Source organism: Podarcis pityusensis (assembly GCF_964106645.2).
Source record: "Podarcis pityusensis genome assembly, chromosome: 2".
NCBI classification, from domain to species: domain Eukaryota; kingdom Metazoa; phylum Chordata; class Lepidosauria; order Squamata; family Lacertidae; genus Podarcis; species Podarcis pityusensis.
In genome coordinates this window covers 62655631-62668883 of record NC_138029.1, presented here as the reverse complement: position 1 = coordinate 62668883, position 13253 = coordinate 62655631, and the positions used below count along the sequence as shown (strand labels likewise).

Here is a 13253-nt window from a genome sequence, read left to right as displayed (position 1 = left end):
CCTGAAAATGAATGAACTGCAGCTAAAATATTATGATCATTTTTCGCATGGTCTAATCTTTCCCCTTCCCACCCCCCTATTAATCTTAAGAAGGTCTCTTCTCCAGTCTTCAGAGAGTAGTGGAAATGGGGAGGCAGAAAAAGGTCCTCCTTTCCTTCCACTCTACAGTTTTAATCTTAGGCTCAGTACTGTACCCAGAGCTCAGAAACTGCTCGCACTAATGATATTCCCTGTCATAAAATGCGCCTAGAACAATGGGAGTTCCGAACACTGGGGGCACCAAATTTTGGCATCGCCCAGGGTGCCACTGAAATTTGAGATCTCAAGGTTCGTCACTGCTTGACATAATAATAGTGTGTTAGCGGTGGACTTACTCTGTTTTATCAGTAGTTCTGTGAGGGTGCTCCAAAGCTAGCATATTATTGCTGTCCAGAGGAGCTATAGTGTAACAAAAGTGGAAGAAAAATATACCTCAACATTGGTGTTATAAAAAGTCGCAGGAGTTTAGCAGGAAGTTACCGGTACATCTGGTTGGTCAATGTAGAATGAAAGATGTTGAACGAGATGGACACTTGGTCTGATCCTGCCACAGCACTTCTTGTGTTCTTAAGATAGGCAGCAGGTAAACAATGTTACTTCTGGATTCTTAGAATAAGACAGATTTCGGTGACCTCAGATTTCCTCTGAACTCCATTCCTCTGATTGTTTTTGATGACCTAGGCCTATTAGATAAATAGGACTGCACTTTATATCGATCTGACCTTAAAGTATAGTAATGTAGGGTTCACCAAAATAGCATTTGTCTTTAGAAAACATGACTGAGATCCTCCACCAGGTTACTCTGAGAGAAATTACACCTCCTGGTAGAAGCAGTGCCTTCCAAATAAATAATATGACCTTTATGGGGGTTGTCCTTCTACAACAGTGTTTCCCATTGTGGGTGATATTGCCCCCTGGGGGGTGCTGGAAGGATTCAGGGGGGCGGTAGTAGCCTTGGGTGCAATTGGGGGAGGTTGAATAAAAACAAGGAGGCAGTGGAAGCATAAAGAAAGCAGAGAAGAAAATAAAATTTTGAAAAACTGTTCATGCATGTTTCATCTGTTGTGTGATGCCACTTACTGGCAGGTCGGGTGCTGTTGTGGGACGGTGACAACGCCTCCCCTGGATCTGGCAGTTGTGCTGGAGATGAGGGGTTTAACCAGGCCTGGAAAGTAAATCGCAGCTTGCCTGCCTATTTGGCCAATGGCAGGAGGGGCTGCAGCTTCAAGGTGTCTTATTTGCAACATCTTTCTTTACCAAGTTGTAGGATGTAGGTAGAAATACAGATACATAAAAGAATGCAAATTTGTCACTGCATCTTCCTGTTTGTTCACTGAGTATCCCCCCCCCAAAATGGGGGCAGTAGGCCAAATAAGTTTGGAAACTTCTGTTCTAGAGGCTTGCAGATTCCCCATCCCTGTTTTGAGGATAGAAATATATCTTTTTCTACTTAAGGATTAAATCAGGAGGCTCAACATCTTTTAGGGTGAAGCTCTAGGTTTGTATCTGAAATGCATCTTGAAATTGGGTTCTAAAGAAAAATGCTACTTGTTAGGTCTTTTCTGAAATGCATTTCCTTCTCTGTTGCTTCATGCATTTCCAGTATTGGTTAGCTCTCAATGTTAACTTTAAACAACAACAACTTAGTTCTGTTACACAAAGATTAATACTACCATGATTGCTCCATCCGATTTAAAAATAAAATAAAATCTCTATTTCAATTGTACTGAGCTTGTCTGACTAGATTGAATTGGTTCTTTATTTTTCCCCTTTGCAATCACAATTCCCAAATATTAAGTCCTCCAATATCCTGCATCCTTTATATCAGTGTGTGCTGTTGCTCAGCAACGGAAGATTTGCTCTTTAAGAATTACCCAGGGTTTCTACAGTCAGTTTTCCAAGCTGTGCAGTGAGGAAGCAGCAGTGCCCTCAGTATTTTGAAACCATGCCCATCCTTAGTTTAAATGGTTTATTAATGGCTTCTGCAATTGGGATCCGCTAAATACTGAGCTGTCTGTTAAGCACTTTACTATCGTTATTCTTCATCGTAATTTTTGTCTCATTTGGTAGATTTGATAACATTTGGTGCATTTTTATCCAATTATAATTTTTCTAATTGGATTGAAGCTGCGATGGATATCCCTTTCAAATCAGCAAATATTCAATTTTCCAGTGTTTGCAGTGCGATCCTATGCATAACTTCATTGTTGTTGGCGTCTATCTGTCTCAGACAATGGAGTACACCTTCAGGGATGATGTCAAACTGCTGTGTTAGCAGCACTGAAGTGACTTCCCTGAGGTGTAAGCCTGGGCAGTGTATATGGAGGTCCTGGGCTGCCCGGGCAACAAGGCCGCCCTCTTGGCCTCACTGATATGGTTATAAGTGTCATAAGTGCTGCTTGGCCAACAGGGATTGAAGTACACCTGTGAGTAGCACTTTCACCACTGGAAGTTCTCCCACCCACATGCACTGTGAGCAAGATCTGCCATTGTAGTTGTTTTGCTGGTGATGTTATGCTAGCAGAGTGGAGAACAGGACATGTCAGGGATTTGCTGCAGGTTACACACCCTGTCCTAAACCCTTTCATTTCCCCACTGTGTTGCCAGAAAAGGCACAACTCTAGTTAATTAGTAAATAATTCACTCCCAGTGGAAGGGACAACCTCTCAGTCTGCCAGCAGGTAAATGGCAGGGCAATGGATGTGACAACTCGTTGCAAATAAAAATCTTATGAAACCAAGATTGCTCAATAAAGTAATTTCCATTGTAGTAACTCCCAAATCTACCACTAGTTCATCACCTGTGACCCATAATATAACTGCTTTGAAGCTCCAAAAATATTTTCACTACGTTGTAACTTGATAGCAAGCAATAATACTAACTTAACCAAGTTCCTTCTTCAGAAGACTTCTTAAGTCTTCTTTACTCTTCCAGAGATATGAATGCAAAAGTGAACAAATATCCCCTTGGGTGGGTCCCTTCCAACTCTATAGTTTTATGATTCTGTGTTGGCAATTTACTGATGAGAAAATACTGAAAGGAAATAACAAGGACAAGGTGAAAAAGTCAGACAAGAGGTCAGCTATATTATGTCAAACTTAATATGAGATTGACTACAATTCATATTTTGATCATTTCTGCATGATCATAGGCAACAATCCAATAATGAAGCAAAGATTGTTTACTAGGGATTACCAGGCAGCAATAATTCACAAAGTACATTTTAAACTAGGTGAAATTATGTGTTAAGCACTAGCACAGAAACTTCTGGGATTACAAATGGACCAACTTTTCTCTAATATCTATGGCACTGTAAAAAGGGGGTATCTGCTCCATTTTGTCTGCAGTTCTTCTTTTTTGCCTTTTCCTCCTGTGGTGTTTTAATATATGAAAGCAAATATTTACAGCATTGTTAGCTGCTTGATGTAACATCTGCTGGTTTGTGAATTACATGTTTTAAAGTGGGTAATAGCTTGCCACTGAGTGCTATGTAGGGTAGTAGCAAGTATCTGGAACACATATGCATCTGAACATTTGCACATAATTATTAAACATAAGAAGAGTCGGACACGACTAAACGACTAAACAACAACAACAACAACAAATTAAACATTAGTGTTATTGTTAAACAGAAAACTCTGTCTTGTGATGACTGTCTAATCATTGATAGTAAAATGAAAGACACTTCCTTCTTACAGATTCACTCCCACCTTCATCAGGTTGAAAGTTGAAGATGGGGCAGGGGGAGAAAGGTGGGGTAAAAGAGTACTAAGAAGCCACTCTGACTCATAATAATAATTGCACACAGATGCACAGTGCAAGAACACCAGGGATTTTTTCTAGAAAGTTGTTGAGCTTTTTTTTGGGGGGGGGGGGGAGCCATTATTTGCATTATACACATTATTGCATTCACACAATAGTTAGATTCACATCTTGTTTGACTCTTAGAATACTCTGCTGATTATGTAAACTGGCCCTTACATGCTGAAACTTGCTTTCTGAAGAAGTCTAACAATACATGGTCTTGCACCTGGAATCTGCAGCAAATTGTTACCAGTTCTAACAGGATGTTCCAGGAGAAGGGGCTTCCTTCAGGGGGAAGCACAGAGTGGCATAAATGTGTGCCAGTCTTACAGGAACAAATCTCTTTGGGAAGATTCAAGGGCCTCAGATTATGCCCATTTTAAATTTTGGAAGCTTGGCTATTTCCTCCCTTTTATGTAAATTGTGTTGCTAGTTTGTTTGATGTTTTCTTCAAGGCCTAAAGCACTTATAAAATATGCCTTGGGATTGAGGCAGACTAAACCGTTAAATCTGGAAACTTTACTTTAGCATGTTACAAAAACAACAGCCCAAGTGCAGAAATCAGTTTTGTTAATTGGGCTTTAGGGGCATATTTTAATCAATTTTCAGGACACCAACCCAGTATCTTGGAATTAATTTTTTAATTAAGTGTTTATCTACTCCCTGGAAACAAATTCCCAACATGTTCTTCCGGTAGCTTCAGTTTTTAAAAACAAACCAAAACAGATTCCTCTTAAAAGTTCTGATGCTCCAAATATTTAGGAAACCCTTCGGCAATGTTCCGGAGCATATGAATTAATTCATAATACATCTTGTCTTTAAAACAACATATGTGCCTCACGCTACAGTGTGATCAGGCAGATGCCATTGGGAATAAGCATTAATTTTATGGGAATTTACGCACTATTTTTCTTTTCTTTTCCTCAGGTTGCCTTGAGGAGGGGAGTTTTACCAAGCCTTGATATGTTTGGGCTCAGTTGAATAAAGATTATGCCTGCAATAGCAGAGAGTGACATCCGTAATAGTTCTGTAGTTAGTATGAACATTCAGTATTGCTAAATAAACTATTCCTTGAAATAAGGACGAAGTGGCAAGCTTAGCAAAAGCCAAGCTGACTCCAGGTTTCAGAGAGCTGTGGAACAAAAAGTCACCACTAGGATGGTCACTTACAGTGGCTTATCATGGGTGTGTGTGTGCAAAATTCTGAGGCAATTGGGCACCCCCACGCAGGCACCAGCTTCAGTGGGGATCAGGGGACTGCCACCTGGCACATCCAACCCGACACTCCTCTCCACGGGTGTTGGGGGAATTTGCCTGCCAAGGGCCACGTCAGCCAGCTAGGCTCCCCACTGCATAGGTGGGTGGGCAACGCAGTATGGCCTCGCTTGGCTTCAGTGGCATGGTTGCTCTGGCAGTGGCACTGGCAACCCACGCTATGCCACTGGACCTTTATGCAGGTCAATGCAGAACAAATGCTTCTGAGGAGGAACCATATGAAGCCTTGCTAAAAGTTAAGGGATACCTATCATTTGGTTTCCAAGATGAATAGAAACCCAGTTCTTTCTCCATTTAAGTCAGTCAGTATTTTTGTCATATAACTGCATTTTGTTAAATAAGTTCAGAATAGGATCCTTACTAGGCATCAAGAACAGCCTTGTTCCTCCTTTCAGGAACATATTTGTCTTGGGTCAGGACCTGCTGATCCTCCATTAATTAACAGGGAAAAGGAGGCTTGTGAGTTGACACCTATGTAGGCTGTTGCCAGGCTGTTCATCACCAGGGCCAGAAACAAAACAAAGCAGATGTCACAGTAGTTCCAATCTGAATGAAATCTAACCTCAATATAAGTCCTTGTTTCTCGTTTTGATTGCTGGCCTTTTGTCATGCAGTTGGATTGTTTGGCCTGCTTTGCTGGGGAAACTGCCAAAAAAAAAATCTGATCCTGGAGAAAGGTGACAATTAATTAAGCCCTGATGACCGTTAGAGAAGGGATTTTCTAACAAAGACAGCTAATAGAAAGAACCAAATATAATGCTCCTGTTTCTCTCATTACTTGGAAAGAGATGCTTGACATACAGGATATATCATTCTTAACAAAACTTACGGCACACACTTCTGTCTCTCACAAAATTCTGATTTCAGCTTCTCTTTCTACATAGTGGGTTGAAATATTTCCGAAGGGAATAATGCCTCTGCCCATATCAGAGGAAGTGAACCTTTGGATCCAAACCAATATATTTGTAACTCAGCAATGTAAAGCAGGGCATTGAAACTGGGCTCAGGAAGAGTTGCAAAATGTACCTATAGTTAGAACAATCCTTCTTCAACTGGGTCCTGTAAGAATCAACCAGAACTTGAGCTAGGATCCCATAGTCTATGCACTGATGGTCCTGGTGGTGAACTTCCTGAGGCAGGCAGAAAATACTAAAATTCTGCTGAATCAGTCTCAGTTTCAGATCTAAGGAAACGTTCTATATAAATTCTAAAGCAATTTTCTATTTTTTAAACTGTATAATACCTTCAAATTCCCTATTCCACATCTCTCTAAGTTCCTCAGCTTCTACCTTACCAAAGTCCATTAAGTATTTATAAAAAGCAACTATGTTAAGTGTAACATCTGTAAGAATGGTTAACGCATGCATACAGAACTGTAAATAGTGTTATATTAAGGAGAAATGTGCATTAAAACTAATATATTAGTGAAAATAACGTACAACAATATTAGGATAAATTGCATGCAAACATATGTACCATAATAAAAACTACATGCAAAACTGTGTTTACTAGGAGAATTTGCACTATAATATGAACCAATTTCAAGAGAATTAAAAAAATAAATAAATTCACAAATTGGTACATAAATGTGAAGAACTGAATTTCAGATTGGAAAAATGATAAACTCAGAGTGCCAAAATTTGCAGATCCTTCCATCTCTAGTGTCCATATGAGGCAAATGGCTTGATAGTCTACAAGGGACCTCTGACATATTAAGTTTAATTAATCTGAGAAGATTTATCATCTGTGCTGCTTGAATCACAATGAATCCCATGAGCCACAAATAACCTAACTGTGCACAGGACTGCAGTCCACAGGAACGATGCAACAGGGGGTTCCTGTTCTCAACATGTAATGATTTGTGGCATACCACCTGGTCCTTAGGACTGTTCCAAATCATTGCACTTTGTACTTGGCTGCGAAAGTCTGGTCCACTCTATTTGCATGCAGCAAGGCAGTGAGTGCTTCATCATGCGAGGACAAGCAAAAGAGATTTGTTCTAGGTAGCAGAATTTGCCCCTTATCGACTAACCTTCTTGTACATTGCAGGGTACAAATTAATGAACAGCCTTAAATTAAAAGGAGAGAACATCAACCCCCAGATGATGCAAAGATGTGCAAGGCCTAGCGTCAAATGCACCTGCAGAGTGTATAAAGCTGGGGGAAATGTCACAGCAGCCAACTGAAGAAGAGGCAAGGGAGAGGAACACAGCAAATACAATGGTAGGGAAAATTTTGTTCCTACTATTTCCAGATGGCTGAGTCTGTTTAAAAGTGTTATTATTTTTCAATATAATTTTACACAATTTTTCCAACACAACATCTCCAACACAACATAACAAATCCTTGGCTGTCATAGCCTAGGGCTTCCATCAACCCCTTCTAATAGTTTTCTGAATTCCTTTCTAATTATGGATTTTAATACTATGCTTATTGTTTAAATCCAATCTTACATCAGCTAATCTTAATGCTTCTCACAATAAATTGAATAGTCCTCCTTACAAAACTTCTTGCAATCCTACAAGCGATGTTAAGTTGTTACAGTTGTCTTTCAAATACAACCCAAATTTCTTCCAGTACTTTAGGAAAGTCTGGTCCCGCTGGTTTCAAATTTTCCCTGTAAGTCTTGCCAGCTCAACGTAGTCCATCAATTTTATTTGCCACTCTTCTTTTGTTGGCATTTATTCTTGCTTCCATCTTTGGGCTAAGAGTATTCTTGCTGCAGTGGTAGCATATTAAAAGTGTTTGTTGTTGTTTTTTTGGTCTTAAGGGATACAACATTTAATTACTTATAGATAACAAGAAAACAAAAACTGTAGCATAGACAAGAAAGAATTATGGAAGGATGTTGAGTCCAGATGTTTTCATGTAAATCAGTAGGAAGTAAGCATCACTTTAAAGAGCACACTGGAATTATCTAAGGCAGTGGTTCCCAAACTGCCCCCCCCCGACCTCTTGAAAATTGCTGAAGGTTTGGCAGACAACTTAATGATTTTTCTGCCTGTTGTTTAGCAGTTGTAATGTGCTGTGCTAGATGCTAAGGGATGGATTGACCATCCACTCCTTTGAGTGCCTTGTCAGCCTCTGTTCCGTGCTCAGGGCCTTCTCTCATCTTGTCTTCAGCTGTAGCTTTATTCCTCTGCATAGGCAATGCCAAAGGAGGTTGACAATGGGGGTGGTGGCAGGGCCCGACACACAAGTGCCTCATCTCCTCGTTGTTTGGTTTCTGTGGTTGCCTGAAGGACAAGCACTTTTCTCATAGAAATTATAAATTATAAATAAAAAGATGAATGCAACCCGGCAAATAACAATGCATTCTTGATTAATGTTAACTCCATCAAACCCTTCAGAGAAATATGGTTAGAATGAGAATGCTCATCTGAAAAAAGTACTGTTATAACTGGGACCAGTAACAAAATGTTCTAGATACCCTATTCCCCTCCAGTTTGGTTTTTTGGGTTCCCTCTCTCCCAACAATAAGACAACATCTCATGACAATGAACATGCTTAGTGCTCACTAGGCTGTATTGGGTATTTCTTCTCCCTAACTTTTTTTAATACTTCTGTGAACCTTGGGGTTCCCCTGAACCCCTGATATTTCCTGGGGGAGTACCGTTTTGACTTCCTAAGCAATGGCACCGAAAGGTTGAACAGTGGAATTAGAGGGAATGAATGATTCTCTTTCAAAAATCTGACGTGAAATAAAGCTTGAACCCTCCACTTAATCCATTTTGCCCCTTCTCTGGTTCTGTCAGTGAAATTCTGAAAATTACTCTTTGAGAAAAGATCCTAAAAGGAACATATCTTTATCAAAGTGGATATTCTCTCTGAGGTATAGTGAGGTATGTTAACCTCACTATAGACTTGTGTACATTCCTTTTGTTTTTTCCATTTGGAGGAGGGACCTTCTTACGGAAAGAATGAAAAGCCACTAACAACTAGGCAGCAAGCACTTCTTTTCCTGTTTATATATCAGTAAATGTCAGCCTAAGACTGGCAAGTTTGTGTTTTCATTCGCATAAATTGTCACTTCAAGCTCAATGTAAAATCTCACAGAAACATTTCTGGACCAGTTAATTAACAGTTTGAGAACTGGAGCACATAGCTGAGAATGGAGCTTGACAGACCTCACAGCTGCTGACACATATACATGACACAATCCCCAAAGAAATGGTAGGAATAAATTATCATGAAGTTGCTTAATGGTCTGCAGTTGCAACTGGGCAAATGTTTGACCCACTCTAGTAAACAAGCACATGCTTAACCCATCTGGTGGATTTTCAAGGAAATATGTCTAATTTCCTGAATATACACGAATTGGCAACTTTCCTGACAGACGATGAGTCTAATCTCTAAGAATACTTGATATTTCTGAATCTGCAAGATCAGTGTTTGGAATGAAACAATGAATGCTACACATTATGTTCACAAATAGACACTCCATCATTTTGGAAAGAATAAGCGCTTTTTGCATGTTGGGGGATAATATAAAGTAACAAATAGCAATTATTATTTGCAGTGGAATACTTCCTTGGTCTTCCTCTTAATTGAATTAAACTACAGTTTGGACAGATAGCACTAGAACGCCATTGCTGCAGTGCCACCAAAGCAGGGGCAGCCCAGCTGGTGTTTTCCAGCTGTTCTGGAGTCCTGCTCCCATCGGCCCCACCCAGTATAGCCAAATCTGAGTCCAACAACAATCTTGAGGGAATCATGTTGGTTATCCCTGTGTTGAAGCTAGCCAGTACTACAACTGCGTGCACCACATATTTCAAGCATATCCCCACAAAGCATCCCAGGAAATGTAGGTTACCCCTCACAGAGCTACAATTCCCAGCACCCCTGACAAACTTCAGTTCCCAGGATTCTATTTCATGTATGTTTGTGCTTGTGTTGGTGTGTACACAGACCAGGTCCCCTGAAAGACCTAGTGGTGGGAGGAAAAAATCCTTAAATAAGAGACATGGGGGAATGATTAATGGACTTCAATGTCTGTACACTAATGCGCAAAGCATGGGAAATAAACAAGATGAGCTTGAGCTCTTGGTACAGCAAACTAAATATGACATAATAGGCATCACTGAAACCTGGTGGGATGAGTCCCACGATTGGAATGTAATAATGGAGGGATACAATCTATTTCAGAGAAACAGACCAGACAAGAAAGGAGGAGGAGTGGCGTTATATGTCAGGGATGTGTATACATGTGAAGAGATCCAAGATTTAGAACCTCAAAGCCAAAGTGAGAGCATTTGGGTCAAAATTAAGGGAGAGAAGAATAACAGTGACCTCATTGTGGGAGTTTACTATAGATCCCCAAGCCAAACGGAGGACATAGATGATGCCTTCCTGGAACAGATGGCCAAGCATGCAAAAGGAAGGGAGATAGTAGTAATGGGGGACTTCAATTACCCGGATATTTGTTGGATGTCAAACTCAGCCAAGAGCATAAGATCAAACAGATTCCTCACTGGCCTTGCAGACAACTTCATTGTCCAGAAAGTGGGAGAAGCAACAAGAGGAACAGCCATTTTAGATCTGGTCCTAACCAATGTTGATGACCTGGTTAGTGGGGTAGAAGTGGAAGGATCATTAGGCGCGAGTGATCATGCTCTTCTGAAGTTTACTATACAGCGGAAAGGAGCAGCCAAGCATACTAGGACTCAATTTCTTGACTTTAAGAAAGCCGACTTCATAAAACCTAGGGAAGTGCTGGGTGAGATCCCATGGACAGTAATACTAAAAGGAAAGGGAGTTCATGATGGCTGGGAGTTTGTTAAGAGGGAGATAGTAAAAGCACAACGTCAGGCAATACCAATGAGACGGAAACATGGAAGGTGCCTAAAGAAGCCAGGGTGGCTATCTAAAGAACTTTTAACTGAGTTAAGATTAAAAAAGGATGTGTACAAAAAATGGAAAAGGGGGGAAACCACCAAAGAGGAATTCAAACAAATAGCCAGCATGTATAGACACAAAGTCAGAAAAGCTAAAGCACAGAATGAACTCAGGCTTGCTAGAGAGGTTAAAAGCAACAAAAAAGGCATTGGAAAATAAAACTCCAAGGTGGCTGTCACCGATGGAAGCAAAAGCTCTGAAAAAGCTCAATATGGAGGCCAAATGGCCGAAATATTGGGAAATTTTGGAACAAGACGGAGATAGACTGAAATTGCAGAGTTTTGAGAAATTAAAAAACAAAATGCGAGATTGGCTTCATTATTATCAGATAATGGAGGCATATAAGTTGGATAAGAAAATTGGTTTCCAGGTGGAAAAAACAAAATTAGAAACAGAACTGTTAGAACCCAAAACTAAGATTTTGTCAAAGATGTATAACTTGCTGTTGAAATGGAATACTCAGGATGAAACGGTGAAATCTGCTATGATTAAATGGGCACAAGATGTTGGACATAACATAATAATAATGGCTGACTGGGAACAGTTATGGACCACAGGTATGAAGTTTACGGCATGTAATGCCTTAAGAGAGAATATTATGAAAATGATATACAGGTGGTACATGACCCCAGTCAAGCTTGCAAAAATTTATCATTTGCCCGATAATAAATGTTGGAAATGTAAAGAAACTGAAGGTACATTCTTTCACCTTTGGTGGACGTGCCCAAGGATTAAGGCTTTCTGGGAAATGATATACAATGAACTGAAAAAAGTATTTAAATATACCTTCTTGAAAAAACCAGAGGCCTTTCTCCTGGGCATAGTCGGTCAATTGGTGCCAAAGAAGGATAGAACTTTTTTCATGTATGCCACAACAGCAGCAAGAATACTCATTGCAAAGTATTGGAAGACACAAGATCTACCCACTCTGGAAGAATGGCAGATGAAGCTGATGGACTATATGGAACTGGCAGAAATGACTGGCAGAATCCGAGACCAGGGAGAAGAGTCGGTGGAAGAAGATTGGAAGAAGTTCAAAGATTATCTACAGAAATATTGTAAAATTAATGAATGTTAGAATGATGTTGGATAGAAATTAAGTGGTTTCCAGCTGTAATGCTTTAAGGGAATATGAAAAAATGGGTTGTTAAGAGGTAAAAATCTAACGTTACTATTTTAAGACCAAAGATTAGGACAAATAAAGAGGGTAAGGATTTGCTGAACCAACAAACTGAACTGGAATACAAAAAAGGGAGGTATGAGGAGGTCCGGGAAACAAGCTAAGGAAAAATAAGCAATGGAAAAATTGAGTGGTTTTTAATCATTTTTATTTTGTTTTTTTTTTCTTTTTCTTTTTTTATTGTAATATTCAAAAAAATCTTAATAAATATCTTATAAAAAAAAAGCAACAAAAAAGGCTTTTATGGGTATGTTCGTAGCAAAAGGAAGAACAAAGAAACAGTGGGGTCACTCAGAGGAGAAGATGGTGAAATGCAAACAGGGGACACAGAAAGGGCTGAACTCCTCAATGCCTTCTTTGCCTCAGTCTTCTCCGATAAAGAAAACAATGCCCGACCTGAAGAATTTGAAGCAAATGATTCAGCAAAGGAAACACAGCCCAGAATAACTAAGGAGATAGTACAAGAATACTTGGCTAGTTTAGATGTATTCAAGTCTCCAGGGCCAGATGAACTGCATCCAAGAGTATTAAAAGAACTGGCAGATGTGATCTCAGAACCACTGGCAGTCATCTTTGAGAATTCCTGGAGAACAGGCGAAGTCCCGGCAGACTGGAGGAGGGCAAATGTTGTCCCTATTTTAAAAAAGGGGGAAAGAGAGGACCCAAATAATTACCGCCCAGTCAGTCTGACATCAATACCAGGGAAGATTCTGGAGCAGATCATTAAGCAAACAGTCTGTGAGCACCTAGAAAGGAATGCTGTGATCACCAATAGTCAGCATGGATTTCTGAAAAATAAGTCATGTCAGACTAACCTGATCTCGTTTTTTGACAGAATTACAAGCCTGGTAGATGAAGGGAACGCAGTGGATGTAGCCTACCTTGATTTCAGCAAGGCATTTGACAAGGTGCCCCATGATATTCTTGTAAAGAAGCTGGTAAAATGCGGTCTGGACTATGCTACCGCTCAGTGGATTTGTAACTGGCTGACTGACCGAACCCAAAGGGTGCTCATCAATGGTTCCTCTTCATCCTGGAGAAGAGTGACTAGTGGGGTGCC

At 40.1% G+C, this 13253-nt stretch overlaps 2 long non-coding RNA genes across 3 annotated transcripts in view; one reads left to right on the top strand and one right to left on the bottom strand.

Moving 5' to 3' along the window:
* The window catches only part of LOC308469256, a 96758-nt gene that overhangs the window by 29994 nt on the left and 53511 nt on the right, over positions 1-13253 (bottom strand). The gene's annotated exons all lie outside the window — the stretch shown is intronic.
* Positions 1-13253, top strand: part of LOC308469247 — a 100977-nt gene that overhangs the window by 43163 nt on the left and 44561 nt on the right. For both annotated transcript variants that reach the window (XR_013982048.1, XR_013982049.1), the window contains exon 3: positions 7168-7341. This is a non-coding gene — a long non-coding RNA (uncharacterized lncRNA). The remainder of the gene's footprint in view (positions 1-7167; positions 7342-13253) is intronic.